This window comes from Scyliorhinus torazame, chromosome 5 (assembly GCF_047496885.1).
Source record: "Scyliorhinus torazame isolate Kashiwa2021f chromosome 5, sScyTor2.1, whole genome shotgun sequence".
NCBI lineage: Eukaryota > Metazoa > Chordata > Chondrichthyes > Carcharhiniformes > Scyliorhinidae > Scyliorhinus > Scyliorhinus torazame.
The window spans coordinates 124173391-124193303 of NC_092711.1; the positions used below are offsets into that span (position 1 = coordinate 124173391).

Genomic DNA, 19913 nt, shown 5'->3' on the forward strand with positions numbered 1-19913 from the left:
GCAGCTCTCCAGTCAGTTCAATTCTCCACTTTGGTTCTGTGGATTAGTTGGGTCACGTCCCTGTGAAGTTAACGCAGATCATGTTAAGTTCGATCTAATTTCTACATCTCGTGGTTTTATATGTTGAAACATCTGTTTTTGAAAGAAACAGCAGTCGTCTTGTAATAAGTGGCCTAGCCTCTCAGCCTCACCATGCGAATCTGCAGCAACACAGTGAGGTTGCACATTGTACACGTCCGTTGATTGCCAGCTGTTTCTGTAGTGTAGTGGTTTTCACATTCGCCTTACACGCGTAAGGTCCCCGGTTCGAAACCGGGCAGAAACATCTCGAACTTCCAGTTTAGTCTGTTGCTGACTATTGCCGCAATCTCGTAACTGGTCTTCATCAACGAGGAATAGCAAAATACATGCACCCGTCTGGTTGTGGTTATTTACGAAAGCCCTGCATTCTCAATTTAACTTCCACTTCAAGCAAAACATAACTTATCTTCAGGTCTGTAAAGTTCGATTCCTGATTGTTTTATAAGTTGAGACATCGGTTTTAAAGAAACGGCTGTCTTCTTGTAATAAGTGACATGGCCTCTCAGACGAACCATGAGAAGCTGCAGCAACACAGTGAGGTTGAACATTGCACAAGTCCAATGATTACTGCACCGCCAGCGGTTTCTGTAGTGTAGTGGTTAGCACATTCCCCTAACATGCGAAAGGTCCCCGGGGCCATACCAGGTAGAAACATCAAGTGCTTCTCATGTTGTGTGAGGAATGTTTGCACAAAGTACTTTTGTTCCCCCATCTCGTATGTTCGAGGATTATGAGGTTTAGACTCTCATGAGCCACTAAAATAAATTCCACATTAAGTCACAAGCACTGAATTTTCGACAGGCAATGAGAAGAAAAGGACCTTCCTATTTTGGATATTCGGAGCTAGTTCATCCACAACAGAATTTCATGCATTTACAAATGCAGATAAACATACTTATTCACCATCTCAAACATGTCTAAATGAACGACAAATGCAACTTACTGCGGATGCTTCATTCTGAAACAAAAACAGAACATACTGGACAATCTCAGCAGGACTGACAGCCTCTGTGGAGCGAGATGGCAGCGGTCGTTCCGGGCCTGGGTGACTCTTTGTCAAAGCTGGAGAACTGGAAATGGGGTCAGATTCAGACTAATGTGGATGGGGCGGGGTTGGCGTGCCCTATTGGGCCTCGATAGAGTGGTCAGCAATAGGTGGAAAATGACGAAAATGTCTCGGACAGAAAGAAAAAGGGAATGTAAATGAGGCTAATCAAGGTGCTGATAGTGGCGCCTCAAGAGATCAGAATGTGTTAATCGCAGAAAGTAAGCAGTGTGTCAGCGAACAATTGGCGACAGGGATCAGATTGCTCAAGTAGGATGGTATGGGCTGGGGGAGGGGGGCAATGCTGAGGGTAAAACATATCAATGCAAGGAATTAAAATAAGATGATGGATACAGATGGTGGAGGGGGAAGAAGCAGATGGTGGAGGGGGAAGAGAGGTTACACAGTCTGATGTTGTTGAACTGAATAAAATGAAACATACAGAGAGCTGCCTGAATCTACTGGAATAAGTCAATAGAAGTAAGTGAATATCCACACATAGACAAGCTTTTAGAAAATGTCTTGATTGTCTCGGGAACGTATTGGTTCCCTGCTGTGTGAGCTCAGCTTCTCAAAGGAAACCCAATGTGAATGAATCCCGCCGAATGCGCCACAGAGGCTCAACAAGGAATAGCAAAATGCATTCACCCGGCTGGGCCAGTGGCGCAATGGATAACGCGTCTGACTATGAATCAGGAGATTCCAGGTTCGACTCCTGGCTGGCTCGGAATTCGAACTTTTGGCGTGCGCTTTAACTCACTGGGTGGGACAGCTGATTCTTGATGCAGAGCAAAGTGAGCAGAACGTCTTCAATTCTCGTATCGAAAGTTGATCCGACATCTGCGGAAGATACTGGAACAACTCAGCGAGTCAGGCGGCATTTGTCGACAGGACAACACAGCTCGTCTTTCACCATCACTTTTCATTAAAACCGGGACGGGTTAGAAATGTCGGACGTTTTAACCAAGTCAAATCCCGGTGGGAGCAAGCAGAATAACAGGAAAGCGCTCTGACAGGGTGCAAGTCAGGAGAGATTAAATGAGAAAAGGCCTAGGGTTCCCTGGCCACAGAGTGAGGTGAGCATCGAATGAGAGAATAATTACACCACAGTATGAGGCCATTCCAGCCGCTGTGTCTGTGCCAGCTCTCAGCAACTACCGCCCGGATACAAAGACGAAGTGGAAACAAGATTCAAACCCAAATCTGCGATGGTAGTACACACAGAATGGGGGCAGCATTTACGGTGTGAGACGGTTGCACACACTATGAGTGTGAAAGCTGTATTGAGCCCAGTGGAAAGATGCGCTGCTGTTCCTCGAGTGTTTGTTGAGCTTCTTTGGAACATTTCAGGAGGCCGAGGTCCGGGAGGTCAGCGTTAAGATGCAGCTCTCCAGTCAGTTCAATTCTCCACTTTGGCTCTGTGGATTAGTTGGGTCACGTCCCTGTGAAGTTAACGCAGATCATGTTAAGTTCGATCTAATTTCTACATCTCGTGGTTTTATATGTTGAAACATCTGTTTTTGAAAGAAACAGCAGTCGTCTTGTAATAAGTGGCCTAGCCTCTCAGCCTCACCATGCGAATCTGCAGCAACACAGTGAGGTTGCACATTGTACACGTCCGTTGATTGCCAGCTGTTTCTGTAGTGTAGTGGTTATCACATTCGCCTTACACGCGAAAGGTCCCCGGTTCGAAACCGGGCAGAAACATCTCGAACTTCCAGTTTAGTCTGTTGCTGACTATTGCCGCAATCTCGTAACTGGTCTTCATCAACGAGGAATAGCAAAATGCATGCACCCGTCTGGTTGTGGTTATTTACGAAAGCCCTGCATTCTCAATTTAACTTCCACTTCAAGCAAAACATAACTTATCTTCAGGTCTGTAAAGTTCGATTCCTGATTGTTTTATAAGTTGAGACATCGGTTTTAAAGAAACGGCTGTCTTCTTGTAATAAGTGACATGGCCTCTCAGACGAACCATGAGAAGCTGCAGCAACACAGTGAGGTTGAACATTGCACAAGTCCAATGATTACTGCACCGCCAGCGGTTTCTGTAGTGTAGTGGTTAGCACATTCCCCTAACATGCGAAAGGTCCCCGGGGCCATACCAGGTAGAAACATCAAGTGCTTCTCATGTTGTGTGAGGAATGTTTGCACAAAGTACTTTTGTTCCCCCATCTCGTATGTTCGAGGATTATGAGGTTTAGACTCTCATGAGCCACTAAAATAAATTCCACATTAAGTCACAAGCACTGAATTTTCGACAGGCAATGAGAAGAAAAGGACCTTCCTATTTTGGATATTCGGAGCTAGTTCATCCACAACAGAATTTCATGCATCTCAAACATGTCTAAATGAACGACAAATGCAACTTACTGCGGATGCTTCATTCTGAAACAAAAACAGAACATACTGGACAATCTCAGCAGGACTGACAGCCTCTGTGGAGCGAGATGGCAGCGGTCGTTCCGGGCCTGGGTGACTCTTTGTCAAAGCTGGAGAACTGGAAATGGGGTCAGATTCAGACTAATGTGGATGGGGCGGGGTTGGCGTGCCCTATTGGGCCTCGATAGAGTGGTCAGCAATAGGTGGAAAATGACGAAAATGTCTCGGACAGAAAGAAAAAGGGAATGTAAATGAGGCTAATCAAGGTGCTGATAGTGGCGCCTCAAGAGATCAGAATGTGTTAATCGCAGAAAGTAAGCAGTGTGTCAGCGAACAATTGGCGACAGGGATCAGATTGCTCAAGTAGGATGGTATGGGCTGGGGGAGGGGGGCAATGCTGAGGGTAAAACATATCAATGCAAGGAATTAAAATAAGATGATGGATACAGATGGTGGAGGGGGAAGAAGCAGATGGTGGAGGGGGAAGAGAGGTTACACAGTCTGATGTTGTTGAACTGAATAAAATGAAACATACAGAGAGCTGCCTGAATCTACTGGAATAAGTCAATAGAAGTAAGTGAATATCCACACATAGACAAGCTTTTAGAAAATGTCTTGATTGTCTCGGGAACGTATTGGTTCCCTGCTGTGTGAGCTCAGCTTCTCAAAGGAAACCCAATGTGAATGAATCCCGCCGAATGCGCCACAGAGGCTCAACAAGGAATAGCAAAATGCATGCACCCGGCTGGGCCAGTGGCGCAATGGATAACGCGTCTGACTACGAATCAGGAGATTCCAGGTTCGACTCCTGGCTGGCTCGAAATTCGAACTTCTGGCGTGCGCTTTAACTCACTGGGTGGGACAGCTGATTCTTGATGCAGAGCAAAGTGAGCAGAACGTCTTCAATTCTCGTATCGAAAGTTGATCCGACATCTGTGGAAGATACTGGAACAACTCAGCGAGTCAGGCGGCATTTGTCGACAGGACAACACAGCTCGTCTTTCACCATCACTTTTCATTAAAACCGGGACGGGTTAGAAATGTCGGACGTTTTAACCAAGTCAAATCCCGGTGGGAGCAAACAGAATAACAGGAAAGCGCTCTGACAGGGTGCAAGTCAGGAGAGATTAAATGAGAAAAGGCCTAGGGTTCCCTGGCCACAGAGTGAGGTGAGCATCGAATGAGAGAATAATTACACCACAGTATGAGGCCATTCCAGCCGCTGTGTCTGTGCCAGCTCTCAGCAACTACCGCCCGGATACAAAGACGAAGTGGAAACAAGATTCAAACCCAAATCTGCGATGGTAGTACACACAGAATGGGGGCAGCATTTACAGTGTGAGACGGTTGCACACACTATGAGTGTGAAAGCTGTATTGAGCCCAGTGGAAAGATGCGCTGCTGTTCCTCGAGTGTTTGTTGAGCTTCTTTGGAACATTTCAGGAGGCCGAGGTCCGGAAGGTCAGCGTTAAGATGCAGCTCTCCAGTCAGTTCAATTCTCCACTTTGGCTCTGTAGATTAGATGGGTCACGTCCCTGTGAAGTTAACGCAGATCATGTTAAGTTCGATCTAATTTCTACATCTCGTGGTTTTATATGTTGAAACATCTGTTTTTGAAAGAAACAGCAGTCGACTTGTAATAAGTGGCCTAGCCTCTCAGCCTCACCATGCGAATCTGCAGCAACACAGTGAGGTTGCACATTGTACACGTCCGTTGATTGCCAGCTGTTTCTGTAGTGTAGTGGTTATCACATTCGCCTAACACGCGAAAGGTCCCCGGTTCGAAACCGGGCAGAAACATCTCGTATTTCCAGTTTAGTCTGTTGCTGACTATTGCCGCAATCTCGTAACTGGTCTTCATCAACGAGAAATAGCAAAATGCATGCACCCGTCTGGTTGTGGTTATTTTCGAAAGCCCTGCCTTCTCAATTTAACTTCCACTTCAAGCAAAACATAACTTATCTTCAGTTCTGTAAAGTTCGATTCCTGATTGTTTTATAAGTTGAGACATCGGTTTTAAAGAAACGGCTGTCTTCTTGTAATAAGTGACATGGCCTCTCAGACGAACCATGAGAAGCTGCAGCAACACAGTGAGGTTGAACATTGCACAAGTCCATTGATTACTGCACCGCCAGCGGTTTCTGTAGTGTAGTGGTTAGCACATTCCCCTAACATGCGAAAGGTCCCCGGGGCCATACCGGGTAGAAACATCAAGTGCTTCTCATGTTGTGTGAGGAATGTTTGCACAAAGTACTTTTGTTCCCTCATCTCGTATGTTCGAGGATTATGAGGTTTAGACTCTCATGAGCCACTGAAATAAATTCCACATTAAGTAACAAGCACTGAATTTTCGACAGGCAATGAGAAGAAAAGGACCTTCCTATTTTGGATATTCGGAGCTAGTTCATCCACAACAGAATTTCATGCATTTACAAATGCAGATAAACATACTTATTCACCATCTCAAACATGTCTAAATGAACGACAAATGCAACTTACTGCGGATGCTTCATTCTGAAACAAAAACAGAACATACTGGACAATCTCAGCAGGACTGACAGCCTCTGTGGAGCGAGATGGCAGCGGTCGTTCCGGGCCTGGGTGACTCTTTGTCAAAGCTGGAGAACTGGAAATGGGGTCAGATTCAGACTAATGTGGATGGGGCGGGGTTGGCGTGCCCTATTGGGCCTCGATAGAGTGGTCAGCAATAGGTGGAAAATGACGAAAATGTCTCGGACAGAAAGAAAAAGGGAATGTAAATGAGGCTAATCAAGGTGCTGATAGTGGCGCCTCAAGAGATCAGAATGTGTTAATCGCAGAAAGTAAGCAGTGCGTCAGCGAACAATTGGCGACAGGGATCAGATTGCTCAAGTAGGATGGTATGGGCTGGGGGAGGGGGGCAATGCTGAGGGTAAAACATATCAATGCAAGGAATTAAAATAAGATGATGGATACAGATGGTGGAGGGGGAAGAAGCAGATGGTGGAGTGGGAAGAGAGGTTACACAGTCTGATGTTGTTGAACTGAATAAAATGAAACATACAGAGAGCTGCCTGAATCTACTGGAATAAGTCAATAGAAGTAAGTGAATATCCACACATAGACAAGCTTTTAGAAAATGTCTTGATTGTCTCGGGAACGTATTGGTTCCCTGCTGTGTGAGCCCAGCTTCTCAAAGGAAACCCAATGTGAATGAATCCCGCCGAATGCGCCACAGAGGCTCAACAAGGAATAGCAAAATGCATGCACCCGGCTTGGCCAGTGGCGCAATGGATAACGCGTCTGACTACGAATCAGGAGATTCTAAGTTCGACTCCTGGCTGGCTCGGAATTCGAAATTTTGGCGTGCGCTTTAACTCACTGGGTGGGACAGCTGATTCTTGATGCAGAGCAAAGTGAGCAGAACGTCTTCAATTCTCGTATCGAAAGTTGATCCGACATCTGCGGAAGATACTGGAACAACTCAGCGAGTCAGGCGGCATTTGTCGACAGGACAACACAGCTCGTCTTTCACCATCACTTTTCATTAAAACCGGGACGGGTTAGAAATGTCGGACGTTTTAACCAAGTCAAATCCCGGTGGGAGCAAGCAGAATAACAGGAAAGCGCTCTGACAGGGTGCAAGTCAGGAGAGATTAAATGAGAAAAGGCCTCGGGTTCCCTGGCCACAGAGTGAGGTGAGCATCGAATGAGAGAATAATTACACCACAGTATGAGGCCATTCCAGCCGCTGTGTCTGTGCCAGCTCTCAGCAACTACCGCCCGGATACAAAGACGAAGTGGAAACAAGATTCAAACCCAAATCTGCGATGGTAGTACACACAGAATGGGGGCAGCATTTACGGTGTGAGACGGTTGCACACACTATGAGTGTGAAAGCTGTATTGAGCCCAGTGGAAAGATGCGCTGCTGTTCCTCGAGTGTTTGTTGAGCTTCTTTGGAACATTTCAGGAGGCCGAGGTCCGGGAGGTCAGCGTTAAGATGCAGCTCTCCAGTCAGTTCAATTCTCCACTTTGGCTCTGTGGATTAGTTGGGTCACGTCCCTGTGAAGTTAACGCAGATCATGTTAAGTTCGATCTAATTTCTACATCTCGTGGTTTTATATGTTGAAACATCTGTTTTTGAAAGAAACAGCAGTCGTCTTGTAATAAGTGGCCTAGCCTCTCAGCCTCACCATGCGAATCTGCAGCAACACAGTGAGGTTGCACATTGTACACGTCCGTTGGTTGCCAGCTGTTTCTGTAGTGTAGTGGTTATCACATTCGCCTTACACGCGAAAGGTCCCCGGTTCGAAACCGGGCAGAAACATCTCGAACTTCCAGTTTAGTCTGTTGCTGACTATTGCCGCAATCTCGTAACTGGTCTTCATCAACGAGGAATAGCAAAATGCATGCACCCGTCTGGTTGTGGTTATTTACGAAAGCCCTGCATTCTCAATTTAACTTCCACTTCAAGCAAAACATAACTTATCTTCAGGTCTGTAAAGTTCGATTCCTGATTGTTTTATAAGTTGAGACATCGGTTTTAAAGAAACGGCTGTCTTCTTGTAATAAGTGACATGGCCTCTCAGACGAACCATGAGAAGCTGCAGCAACACAGTGAGGTTGAACATTGCACAAGTCCAATGATTACTGCACCGCCAGCGGTTTCTGTAGTGTAGTGGTTAGCACATTCCCCTAACATGCGAAAGGTCCCCGGGGCCATACCAGGTAGAAACATCAAGTGCTTCTCATGTTGTGTGAGGAATGTTTGCACAAAGTACTTTTGTTCCCCCATCTCGTATGTTCGAGGATTATGAGGTTTAGACTCTCATGAGCCACTAAAATAAATTCCACATTAAGTCACAAGCACTGAATTTTCGACAGGCAATGAGAAGAAAAGGACCTTCCTATTTTGGATATTCGGAGCTAGTTCATCCACAACAGAATTTCATGCATTTACAAATGCAGATAAACATACTTATTCACCATCTCAAACATGTCTAAATGAACGACAAATGCAACTTACTGCGGATGCTTCATTCTGAAACAAAAACAGAACATACTGGACAATCTCAGCAGGACTGACAGCCTCTGTGGAGCGAGATGGCAGCGGTCGTTCCGGGCCTGGGTGACTCTTTGTCAAAGCTGGAGAACTGGAAATGGGGTCAGATTCAGACTAATGTGGATGGGGCGGGGTTGGCGTGCCCTATTGGGCCTCGATAGAGTGGTCAGCAATAGGTGGAAAATGACGAAAATGTCTCGGACAGAAAGAAAAAGGGAATGTAAATGAGGCTAATCAAGGTGCTGATAGTGGCGCCTCAAGAGATCAGAATGTGTTAATCGCAGAAAGTAAGCAGTGTGTCAGCGAACAATTGGCGACAGGGATCAGATTGCTCAAGTAGGATGGTATGGGCTGGGGGAGGGGGGCAATGCTGAGGGTAAAACATATCAATGCAAGGAATTAAAATAAGATGATGGATACAGATGGTGGAGGGGGAAGAAGCAGATGGTGGAGGGGGAAGAGAGGTTACACAGTCTGATGTTGTTGAACTGAATAAAATGAAACATACAGAGAGCTGCCTGAATCTACTGGAATAAGTCAATAGAAGTAAGTGAATATCCACACATAGACAAGCTTTTAGAAAATGTCTTGATTGTCTCGGGAACGTATTGGTTCCCTGCTGTGTGAGCTCAGCTTCTCAAAGGAAACCCAATGTGAATGAATCCCGCCGAATGCGCCACAGAGGCTCAACAAGGAATAGCAAAATGCATTCACCCGGCTGGGCCAGTGGCGCAACGGATAACGCGTCTGACTACGAATCAGGAGATTCCAGGTTCGACTCCTGGCTGGCTCGAAATTCGAACTTTTGGCGTGCGCTTTAACTCACTGGGTGGGACAGCTGATTCTTGATGCAGAGCAAAGTGAGCAGAACGTCTGCAATTCTCGTATCGAAAGTTGATCCGACATCTGCGGAAGATACTGGAACGACTCAGCGAGTCAGGCGGGATTTGTCGACAGGACAACACAGCTCGTCTTTCACCATCACTTTTCATTAAAACCGGGACGGGTTAGAAATGTCGGACGTTTTAACCAAGTCAAATCCCGGTGGGAGCAAACAGAATAACAGGAAAGCGCTCTGACAGGGTGCAAGTCAGGAGAGATTAAATGAGAAAAGGCCTAGGGTTCCCTGGCCACAGAGTGAGGTGAGCATCGAATGAGAGAATAATTACACCACAGTATGAGGCCATTCCAGCCGCTGTGTCTGTGCCAGCTCTCAGCAACTACCGCCCGGATACAAAGACGAAGTGGAAACAAGATTCAAACCCAAATCTGCGATGGTAGTACACACAGAATGGGGGCAGCATTTACAGTGTGAGACGGTTGCACACACTATGAGTGTGAAAGCTGTATTGAGCCCAGTGGAAAGATGCGCTGCTGTTCCTCGAGTGTTTGTTGAGCTTCTTTGGAACATTTCAGGAGGCCGAGGTCCGGAAGGTCAGCGTTAAGATGCAGCTCTCCAGTCAGTTCAATTCTCCACTTTGGCTCTGTAGATTAGATGGGTCACGTCCCTGTGAAGTTAACGCAGATCATGTTAAGTTCGATCTAATTTCTACATCTCGTGGTTTTATATGTTGAAACATCTGTTTTTGAAAGAAACAGCAGTCGACTTGTAATAAGTGGCCTAGCCTCTCAGCCTCACCATGCGAATCTGCAGCAACACAGTGAGGTTGCACATTGTACACGTCCGTTGATTGCCAGCTGTTTCTGTAGTGTAGTGGTTATCACATTCGCCTAACACGCGAAAGGTCCCCGGTTCGAAACCGGGCAGAAACATCTCGTATTTCCAGTTTAGTCTGTTGCTGACTATTGCCGCAATCTCGTAACTGGTCTTCATCAACGAGAAATAGCAAAATGCATGCACCCGTCTGGTTGTGGTTATTTTCGAAAGCCCTGCCTTCTCAATTTAACTTCCACTTCAAGCAAAACATAACTTATCTTCAGTTCTGTAAAGTTCGATTCCTGATTGTTTTATAAGTTGAGACATCGGTTTTAAAGAAACGGCTGTCTTCTTGTAATAAGTGACATGGCCTCTCAGACGAACCATGAGAAGCTGCAGCAACACAGTGAGGTTGAACATTGCACAAGTCCATTGATTACTGCACCGCCAGCGGTTTCTGTAGTGTAGTGGTTAGCACATTCCCCTAACATGCGAAAGGTCCCCGGGGCCATACCGGGTAGAAACATCAAGTGCTTCTCATGTTGTGTGAGGAATGTTTGCACAAAGTACTTTTGTTCCCCCATCTCGTATGTTCGAGGATTATGAGGTTTAGACTCTCATGAGCCACTGAAATAAATTCCACATTAAGTAACAAGCACTGAATTTTCGACAGGCAATGAGAAGAAAAGGACCTTCCTATTTTGGATATTCGGAGCTAGTTCATCCACAACAGAATTTCATGCATTTACAAATGCAGATAAACATACTTATTCACCATCTCAAACATGTCTAAATGAACGACAAATGCAACTTACTGCGGATGCTTCATTCTGAAACAAAAACAGAACATACTGGACAATCTCAGCAGGACTGACAGCCTCTGTGGAGCGAGATGGCAGCGGTCGTTCCGGGCCTGGGTGACTCTTTGTCAAAGCTGGAGAACTGGAAATGGGGTCAGATTCAGACTAATGTGGATGGGGCGGGGTTGGCGTGCCCTATTGGGCCTCGATAGAGTGGTCAGCAATAGGTGGAAAATGACGAAAATGTCTCGGACAGAAAGAAAAAGGGAATGTAAATGAGGCTAATCAAGGTGCTGATAGTGGCGCCTCAAGAGATCAGAATGTGTTAATCGCAGAAAGTAAGCAGTGTGTCAGCGAACAATTGGCGACAGGGATCAGATTGCTCAAGTAGGATGGTATGGGCTGGGGGAGGGGGGCAATGCTGAGGGTAAAACATATCAATGCAAGGAATTAAAATAAGATGATGGATACAGATGGTGGAGGGGGAAGAAGCAGATGGTGGAGGGGGAAGAGAGGTTACACAGTCTGATGTTGTTGAACTGAATAAAATGAAACATACAGAGAGCTGCCTGAATCTACTGGAATAAGTCAATAGAAGTAAGTGAATATCCACACATAGACAAGCTTTTAGAAAATGTCTTGATTGTCTCGGGAACGTATTGGTTCCCTGCTGTGTGAGCTCAGCTTCTCAAAGGAAACCCAATGTGAATGAATCCCGCCGAATGCGCCACAGAGGCTCAACAAGGAATAGCAAAATACATGCACCCGGCTTGGCCAGTGGCGCAATGGATAACGCGTCTGACTACGAATCAGGAGATTCTAAGTTCGACTCCTGGCTGGCTCGGAATTCGAACTTTTGGCGTGCGCTTTAACTCACTGGGTGGGACAGCTGATTCTTGATGCAGAGCAAAGTGAGCAGAACGTCTTCAATTCTCGTATCGAAAGTTGATCCGACATCTGCGGAAGATACTGGAACAACTCAGCGAGTCAGGCGGCATTTGTCGACAGGACAACACAGCTCGTCTTTCACCATCACTTTTCATTAAAACCGGGACGGGTTAGAAATGTCGGACGTTTTAACCAAGTCAAATCCCGGTGGGAGCAAGCAGAATAACAGGAAAGAGCTCTGACAGGGTGCAAGTCAGGAGAGATTAAATGAGAAAAGGCCTAGGGTTCCCTGGCCACAGAGTGAGGTGAGCATCGAATGAGAGAATAATTACACCACAGTATGAGGCCATTCCAGCCGCTGTGTCTGTGCCAGCTCTCAGCAACTACCGCCCGGATACAAAGACGAAGTGGAAACAAGATTCAAACCCAAATCTGCGATGGTAGTACACACAGAATGGGGGCAGCATTTACGGTGTGAGACGGTTGCACACACTATGAGTGTGAAAGCTGTATTGAGCCCAGTGGAAAGATGCGCTGCTGTTCCTCGAGTGTTTGTTGAGCTTCTTTGGAACATTTCAGGAGGCCGAGGTCCGGGAGGTCAGCGTTAAGATGCAGCTCTCCAGTCAGTTCAATTCTCCACTTTGGCTCTGTGGATTAGTTGGGTCACGTCCCTGTGAAGTTAACGCAGATCATGTTAAGTTCGATCTAATTTCTACATCTCGTGGTTTTATATGTTGAAACATCTGTTTTTGAAAGAAACAGCAGTCGTCTTGTAATAAGTGGCCTAGCCTCTCAGCCTCACCATGCGAATCTGCAGCAACACAGTGAGGTTGCACATTGTACACGTCCGTTGGTTGCCAGCTGTTTCTGTAGTGTAGTGGTTATCACATTCGCCTTACACGCGAAAGGTCCCCGGTTCGAAACCGGGCCGAAACATCTCGAACTTCCAGTTTAGTCTGTTGCTGACTATTGCCGCAATCTCGTAACTGGTCTTCATCAACGAGAAATAGCAAAATGCATGCACCCGTCTGGTTGTGGTTATTTTCGAAAGCCCTGCCTTCTCAATTTAACTTCCACTTCAAGCAAAACATAACTTATCTTCAGTTCTGTAAAGTTCGATTCCTGATTGTTTTATAAGTTGAGACATCGGTTTTAAAGAAACGGCTGTCTTCTTGTAATAAGTGACATGGCCTCTCAGACGAACCATGAGAAGCTGCAGCAACACAGTGAGGTTGAACATTGCACAAGTCCATTGATTACTGCACCGCCAGCGGTTTCTGTAGTGTAGTGGTTAGCACATTCCCCTAACATGCGAAAGGTCCCCGGGGCCATACCGGGTAGAAACATCAAGTGCTTCTCATGTTGTGTGAGGAATGTTTGCACAAAGTACTTTTGTTCCCCCATCTCGTATGTTCGAGGATTATGAGCTTTAGACTCTCATGAGCCACTAAAATAAATTCCACATTAAGTCACAAGCACTGAATTTTCGACAGGCAATGAGAAGAAAAGGACCTTCCTATTTTGGATATTCGGAGCTAGTTCATCCACAACAGAATTTCATGCATTTACAAATGCAGATAAACATACTTATTCACCATCTCAAACATGTCTAAATGAACGACAAATGCAACTTACTGCGGATGCTTCATTCTGAAACAAAAACAGAACATACTGGACAATCTCAGCAGGACTGACAGCCTCTGTGGAGCGAGATGGCAGCGGTCGTTCCGGGCCTGGGTGACTCTTTGTCAAAGCTGGAGAACTGGAAATGGGGTCAGATTCAGACTAATGTGGATGGGGCGGGGTTGGCGTGCCCTATTGGGCCTCGATAGAGTGGTCAGCAATAGGTGGAAAATGACGAAAATGTCTCGGACAGAAAGAAAAAGGGAATGTAAATGAGGCTAATCAAGGTGCTGATAGTGGCGCCTCAAGAGATCAGAATGTGTTAATCGCAGAAAGTAAGCAGTGTGTCAGCGAACAATTGGCGACAGGGATCAGATTGCTCAAGTAGGATGGTATGGGCTGGGGGAGGGGGGCAATGCTGAGGGTAAAACATATCAATGCAAGGAATTAAAATAAGATGATGGATACAGATGGTGGAGGGGGAAGAAGCAGATGGTGGAGGGGGAAGAGAGGTTACACAGTCTGATGTTGTTGAACTGAATAAAATGAAACATACAGAGAGCTGCCTGAATCTACTGGAATAAGTCAATAGAAGTAAGTGAATATCCACACATAGACAAGCTTTTAGAAAATGTCTTGATTGTCTCGGGAACGTATTGGTTCCCTGCTGTGTGAGCTCAGCTTGTCAAAGGAAACCCAATGTGAATGAATCCCGCCGAATGCGCCACAGAGGCTCAACAAGGAATAGCAAAATGCATGCACCCGGCTGGGCCAGTGGCGCAATGGATAACGCGTCTGACTACGAATCAGGAGATTCCAGGTTCGACTCCTGGCTGGCTCGAAATTCGAACTTTTGGCGTGCGCTTTAACTCACTGGGTGGGACAGCTGATTCTTGATGCAGAGCAAAGTGAGCAGAACGTCTTCAATTCTCGTATCGAAAGTTGATCCGACATCTGCGGAAGATACTGGAACAACTCAGCGAGTCAGGCGGGATTTGTCGACAGGACAACACAGCTCGTCTTTCACCATCACTTTTCATTAAAACCGGGACGGGTTAGAAATGTCGGACGTTTTAACCAAGTCAAATCCCGGTGGGAGCAAACAGAATAACAGGAAAGCGCTCTGACAGGGTGCAAGTCAGGAGAGATTAAATGAGAAAAGGCCTAGGGTTCCCTGGCCACAGAGTGAGGTGAGCATCGAATGAGAGAATAATTACACCACAGTATGAGGCCATTCCAGCCGCTGTGTCTGTGCCAGCTCTCAGCAACTACCGCCCGGATACAAAGACGAAGTGGAAACAAGATTCAAACCCAAATCTGCGATGGTAGTACACACAGAATGGGGGCAGCATTTACAGTGTGAGACGGTTGCACACACTATGAGTGTGAAAGCTGTATTGAGCCCAGTGGAAAGATGCGCTGCTGTTCCTCGAGTGTTTGTTGAGCTTCTTTGGAACATTTCAGGAGGCCGAGGTCCGGAAGGTCAGCGTTAAGATGCAGCTCTCCAGTCAGTTCAATTCTCCACTTTGGCTCTGTAGATTAGATGGGTCACGTCCCTGTGAAGTTAACGCAGATCATGTTAAGTTCGATCTAATTTCTACATCTCGTGGTTTTATATGTTGAAACATCTGTTTTTGGAAGAAACAGCAGTCGACTTGTAATAAGTGGCCTAGCCTCTCAGCCTCACCATGCGAATCTGCAGCAACACAGTGAGGTTGCACATTGTACACGTCCGTTGATTGCCAGCTGTTTCTGTAGTGTAGTGGTTATCACATTCGCCTAACACGCGAAAGGTCCCCGGTTCGAAAGCGGGCAGAAACATCTCGTATTTCCAGTTTAGTCTGTTGCTGACTATTGCCGCAATCTCGTAACTGGTCTTCATCAACGAGAAATAGCAAAATGCATGCACCCGTCTGGTTGTGGTTATTTTCGAAAGCCCTGCCTTCTCAATTTAACTTCCACTTCAAGCAAAACATAACTTATCTTCAGTTCTGTAAAGTTCGATTCCTGATTGTTTTATAAGTTGAGACATCGGTTTTAAAGAAACGGCTGTCTTCTTGTAATAAGTGACATGGCCTCTCAGACGAACCATGAGAAGCTGCAGCAACACAGTGAGGTTGAACATTGCACAAGTCCATTGATTACTGCACCGCCAGCGGTTTCTGTAGTGTAGTGGTTAGCACATTCCCCTAACATGCGAAAGGTCCCCGGGGCCATACCGGGTAGAAACATCAAGTGCTTCTCATGTTGTGTGAGGAATGTTTGCACAAAGTACTTTTGTTCCCCCATCTCGTATGTTCGAGGATTATGAGGTTTAGTCTCTCATGAGCCACTGAAATAAATTCCACATTAAGTAACAAGCACTGAATTTTCGACAGGCAATGAGAAGAAAAGGACCTTCCTATTTTGGATATTCGGAGCTAGTTCATCCACAACAGAATTTCATGCATTTACAAATGCAGATAAACATACTTATTCACCATCTCAAACATGTCTAAATGAACGACAAATGCAACTTACTGCGGATGCTTCATTCTGAAACAAAAACAGAACATACTGGACAATCTCAGCAGGACTGACAGCCTCTGTGGAGCGAGATGGCAGCGGTCGTTCCGGGCCTGGGTGACTCTTTGTCAAAGCTGGAGAACTGGAAATGGGGTCAGATTCAGACTAATGTGGATGGGGCGGGGTTGGCGTGCCCTATTGGGCCTCGATAGAGTGGTCAGCAATAGGTGGAAAATGACGAAAATGTCTCGGACAGAAAGAAAAAGGGAATGTAAATGAGGCTAATCAAGGTGCTGATAGTGGCGCCTCAAGAGATCAGAATGTGTTAATCGCAGAAAGTAAGCAGTGTGTCAGCGAACAATTGGCGACAGGGATCAGATTGCTCAAGTAGGATGGTATGGGCTGGGGGAGGGGGGCAATGCTGAGGGTAAAACATATCAATGCAAGGAATTAAAATAAGATGATGGATACAGATGGTGGAGGGGGAAGAAGCAGATGGTGGAGGGGGAAGAGAGGTTACACAGTCTGATGTTGTTGAACTGAATAAAATGAAACATACAGAGAGCTGCCTGAATCTACTGGAATAAGTCAATAGAAGTAAGTGAATATCCACACATAAACAAGCTTTTAGAAAATGTCTTGATTGTCTCGGGAACGTATTGGTTCCCTGCTGTGTGAGCTCAGCTTCTCAAAGGAAACCCAATGTGAATGAATCCCGCCGAATGCGCCACAGAGGCTCAACAAGGAATAGCAAAATGCATGCACCCGGCTGGGCCAGTGGCGCAATGGATAACGCGTCTGACTACGAATCAGGAGATTCTAAGTTCGACTCCTGGCTGGCTCGGAATTCGAACTTTTGGCGTGCGCTTTAACTCACTGGGTGGGACAGCTGATTCTTGATGCAGAGCAAAGTGAGCAGAACGTCTTCAATTGTCGTATCGAAAGTTGATCCGACATCTGCGGAAGATACTGGAACAACTCAGCGAGTCAGGCGGCATTTGTCGACAGGACAACACAGCTCGTCTTTCACCATCACTTTTCATTAAAACCGGGACGGGTTAGAAATGTCGGACGTTTTAACCAAGTCAAATCCCGGTGGGAGCAAGCAGAATAACAGGAAAGCGCTCTGACAGGGTGCAAGTCAGGAGAGATTAAATGAGAAAAGGCCTAGGGTTCCCTGGCCACAGAGTGAGGTGAGCATCGAATGAGAGAATAATTACACCACAGTATGAGGCCATTCCAGCCGCTGTGTCTGTGCCAGCTCTCAACAACTACCGCCCGGATACAAAGACGAAGTGGAAACAAGATTCAAACCCAAATCTGCGATGGTAGTACACACAGAATGGGGGCAGCATTTACAGTGTGAGACGGTTGCACACACTATGAGTGTGAAAGCTGTATTGAGCCCAGTGGAAAGATGCGCTGCTGTTCCTCGAGTGTTTGTTGAGCTTCTTTGGAACATTTCAGGAGGCCGAGGTCCGGGAGGTCAGCGTTAAGATGCAGCTCTCCAGTCAGTTCAATTCTCCACTTTGGCTCTGTGGATTAGTTGGGTCACGTCCCTGTGAAGTTAACGCAGATCATGTTAAGTTCGATCTAATTTCTACATCTCGTGGTTTTATATGTTGAAACATCTGTTTTTGAAAGAAACAGCAGTCGTCTTGTAATAAGTGGCCTAGCCTCTCAGCCTCACCATGCGAATCTGCAGCAACACAGTGAGGTTGCACATTGTACACGTCCGTTGGTTGCCAGCTGTTTCTGTAGTGTAGTGGTTATCACATTCGCCTTACACGCGAAAGGTCCCCGGTTCGAAACCGGGCAGAAACATCTCGAACTTCCAGTTTAGTCTGTTGCTGACTATTGCCGCAATCTCGTAACTGGTCTTCATCAACGAGGAATAGCAAAATGCATGCACCCGTCTGGTTGTGGTTATTTACGAAAGCCCTGCATTCTCAATTTAACTTCCACTTCAAGCAAAACATAACTTATCTTCAGGTCTGTAAAGTTCGATTCCTGATTGTTTTATAAGTTGAGACATCGGTTTTAAAGAAACGGCTGTCTTCTTGTAATAAGTGACATGGCCTCTCAGACGAACCATGAGAAGCTGCAGCAACACAGTGAGGTTGAACATTGCACAAGTCCAATGATTACTGCACCGCCAGCGGTTTCTGTAGTGTAGTGGTTAGCACATTCCCCTAACATGCGAAAGGTCCCCGGGGCCATACCAGGTAGAAACATCAAGTGCTTCTCATGTTGTGTGAGGAATGTTTGCACAAAGTACTTTTGTTCCCCCATCTCGTATGTTCGAGGATTATGAGCTTTAGACTCTCATGAGCCACTAAAATAAATTCCACATTAAGTCACAAGCACTGAATTTTCGACAGGCAATGAGAAGAAAAGGACCTTCCTATTTTGGATATTCGGAGCTAGTTCATCCACAACAGAATTTCATGCATTTACAAATGCAGATAAACATACTTATTCACCATCTCAAACATGTCTAAATGAACGACAAATGCAACTTACTGCGGATGCTTCATTCTGAAACAAAAACAGAACATACTGGACAATCTCAGCAGGACTGACAGCCTCTGTGGAGCGAGATGGCAGCGGTCGTTCCGGGCCTGGGTGACTGTTTGTCAAAGCTGGAGAACTGGAAATGGGGTCAGATTCAGACTAATGTGGATGGGGCGGGGTTGGCGTGCCCTATTGGGCCTCGATAGAGTGGTCAGCAATAGGTGGAAAATGACGAAAATGTCTCGGACAGAAAGAAAAAGGGAATGTAAATGAGGCTAATCAAGGTGCTGATAGTGGCGCCTCAAGAGATCAGAATGTGTTAATCGCAGAAAGTAAGCAGTGTGTCAGCGAACAATTGGCGACAGGGATCAGATTGCTCAAGTAGGATGGTATGGGCTGGGGGAGGGGGGCAATGCTGAGGGTAAAACATATCAATGCAAGGAATTAAAATAAGATGATGGATACAGATGGTGGAGGGGGAAGAAGCAGATGGTGGAGGGGGAAGAGAGGTTACACAGTCTGATGTTGTTGAACTGAATAAAATGAAACATACAGAGAGCTGCCTGAATCTACTGGAATAAGTCAATAGAAGTAAGTGAATATCCACACATAGACAAGCTTTTAGAAAATGTCTTGATTGTCTCGGGAACGTATTGGTTCCCTGCTGTGTGAGCTCAGCTTCTCAAAGGAAACCCAATGTGAATGAATCCCGCCGAATGCGCCACAGAGGCTCAACAAGGAATAGCAAAATGCATTCACCCGGCTGGGCCAGTGGCGCAATGGATAACGCGTCTGACTACGAATCAGGAGATTCCAAGTTCGACTCCTGGCTGGCTCGAAATTCGAACTTTTGGCGTGCGCTTTAACTCACTGGGTGGGACAGCTGATTCTTGATGCAGAGCAAAGTGAGCAGAACGTCTTCAATTCTCGTATCGAAAGTTGATCCGACATCTGCGGAAGATACTGGAACAACTCAGCGAGTCAGGCTGGATTTGTCCACAGGACAACACAGCTCGTCTTTCACCATCACTTTTCATTAAAACCGGGACGGGTTAGAAATGTCGGACGTTTTAACCAAGTCAAATCCCGGTGGGAGCAAACAGAATAACAGGAAAGCGCTCTGACAGGGTGCAAGTCAGGAGAGATTAAATGAGAAAAGGCCTAGGGTTCCCTGGCCACAGAGTGAGGTGAGCATCGAATGAGAGAATAATTACACCACAGTATGAGGCCATTCCAGCCGCTGTGTCTGTGCCAGCTCTCAGCAACTACCGCCCGGATACAAAGACGAAGTGGAAACAAGATTCAAACCCAAATCTGCGATGGTAGTACACACAGAATGGGGGCAGCATTTACAGTGTGAGACGGTTGCACACAC

At 46.2% G+C, this 19913-nt stretch overlaps 14 non-coding genes across 14 annotated transcripts; all 14 read left to right on the top strand.

The window, feature by feature from the left end:
- The first annotated feature begins 252 nt into the window (after nt 1-252).
- On the top strand, nt 253-325 carry trnav-uac (transfer RNA valine (anticodon UAC)). The gene has a single exon. It is a non-coding gene; the product is annotated as a tRNA-Val (tRNA).
- A 1455-nt stretch (nt 326-1780) lies between these two features.
- On the top strand, nt 1781-1853 carry trnah-aug (transfer RNA histidin (anticodon AUG)). Its single transcript has one exon. It is a non-coding gene; the product is annotated as a tRNA-His (tRNA).
- A 907-nt stretch (nt 1854-2760) lies between these two features.
- trnav-uac (transfer RNA valine (anticodon UAC)) lies at nt 2761-2833 on the top strand. Its single transcript has one exon. It is a non-coding gene; the product is annotated as a tRNA-Val (tRNA).
- A 1422-nt stretch (nt 2834-4255) lies between these two features.
- Nucleotides 4256-4328, top strand: trnar-acg (transfer RNA arginine (anticodon ACG)). The gene has a single exon. It is a non-coding gene; the product is annotated as a tRNA-Arg (tRNA).
- A 907-nt stretch (nt 4329-5235) lies between these two features.
- Nucleotides 5236-5308, top strand: trnav-aac (transfer RNA valine (anticodon AAC)). The gene has a single exon. It is a non-coding gene; the product is annotated as a tRNA-Val (tRNA).
- A 2435-nt stretch (nt 5309-7743) lies between these two features.
- Nucleotides 7744-7816, top strand: trnav-uac (transfer RNA valine (anticodon UAC)). The gene has a single exon. It is a non-coding gene; the product is annotated as a tRNA-Val (tRNA).
- A 1455-nt stretch (nt 7817-9271) lies between these two features.
- On the top strand, nt 9272-9344 carry trnar-acg (transfer RNA arginine (anticodon ACG)). Its single transcript has one exon. It is a non-coding gene; the product is annotated as a tRNA-Arg (tRNA).
- A 907-nt stretch (nt 9345-10251) lies between these two features.
- Nucleotides 10252-10324, top strand: trnav-aac (transfer RNA valine (anticodon AAC)). The gene has a single exon. It is a non-coding gene; the product is annotated as a tRNA-Val (tRNA).
- A 2435-nt stretch (nt 10325-12759) lies between these two features.
- On the top strand, nt 12760-12832 carry trnav-uac (transfer RNA valine (anticodon UAC)). Its single transcript has one exon. It is a non-coding gene; the product is annotated as a tRNA-Val (tRNA).
- A 1455-nt stretch (nt 12833-14287) lies between these two features.
- Nucleotides 14288-14360, top strand: trnar-acg (transfer RNA arginine (anticodon ACG)). The gene has a single exon. It is a non-coding gene; the product is annotated as a tRNA-Arg (tRNA).
- A 907-nt stretch (nt 14361-15267) lies between these two features.
- Nucleotides 15268-15340, top strand: trnav-aac (transfer RNA valine (anticodon AAC)). The gene has a single exon. It is a non-coding gene; the product is annotated as a tRNA-Val (tRNA).
- Nucleotides 15341-16795: 1455 nt separating this feature from the next.
- Nucleotides 16796-16868, top strand: trnar-acg (transfer RNA arginine (anticodon ACG)). Its single transcript has one exon. It is a non-coding gene; the product is annotated as a tRNA-Arg (tRNA).
- A 907-nt stretch (nt 16869-17775) lies between these two features.
- On the top strand, nt 17776-17848 carry trnav-uac (transfer RNA valine (anticodon UAC)). Its single transcript has one exon. It is a non-coding gene; the product is annotated as a tRNA-Val (tRNA).
- A 1455-nt stretch (nt 17849-19303) lies between these two features.
- On the top strand, nt 19304-19376 carry trnar-acg (transfer RNA arginine (anticodon ACG)). Its single transcript has one exon. It is a non-coding gene; the product is annotated as a tRNA-Arg (tRNA).
- Nucleotides 19377-19913: the final 537 nt, after the last annotated feature.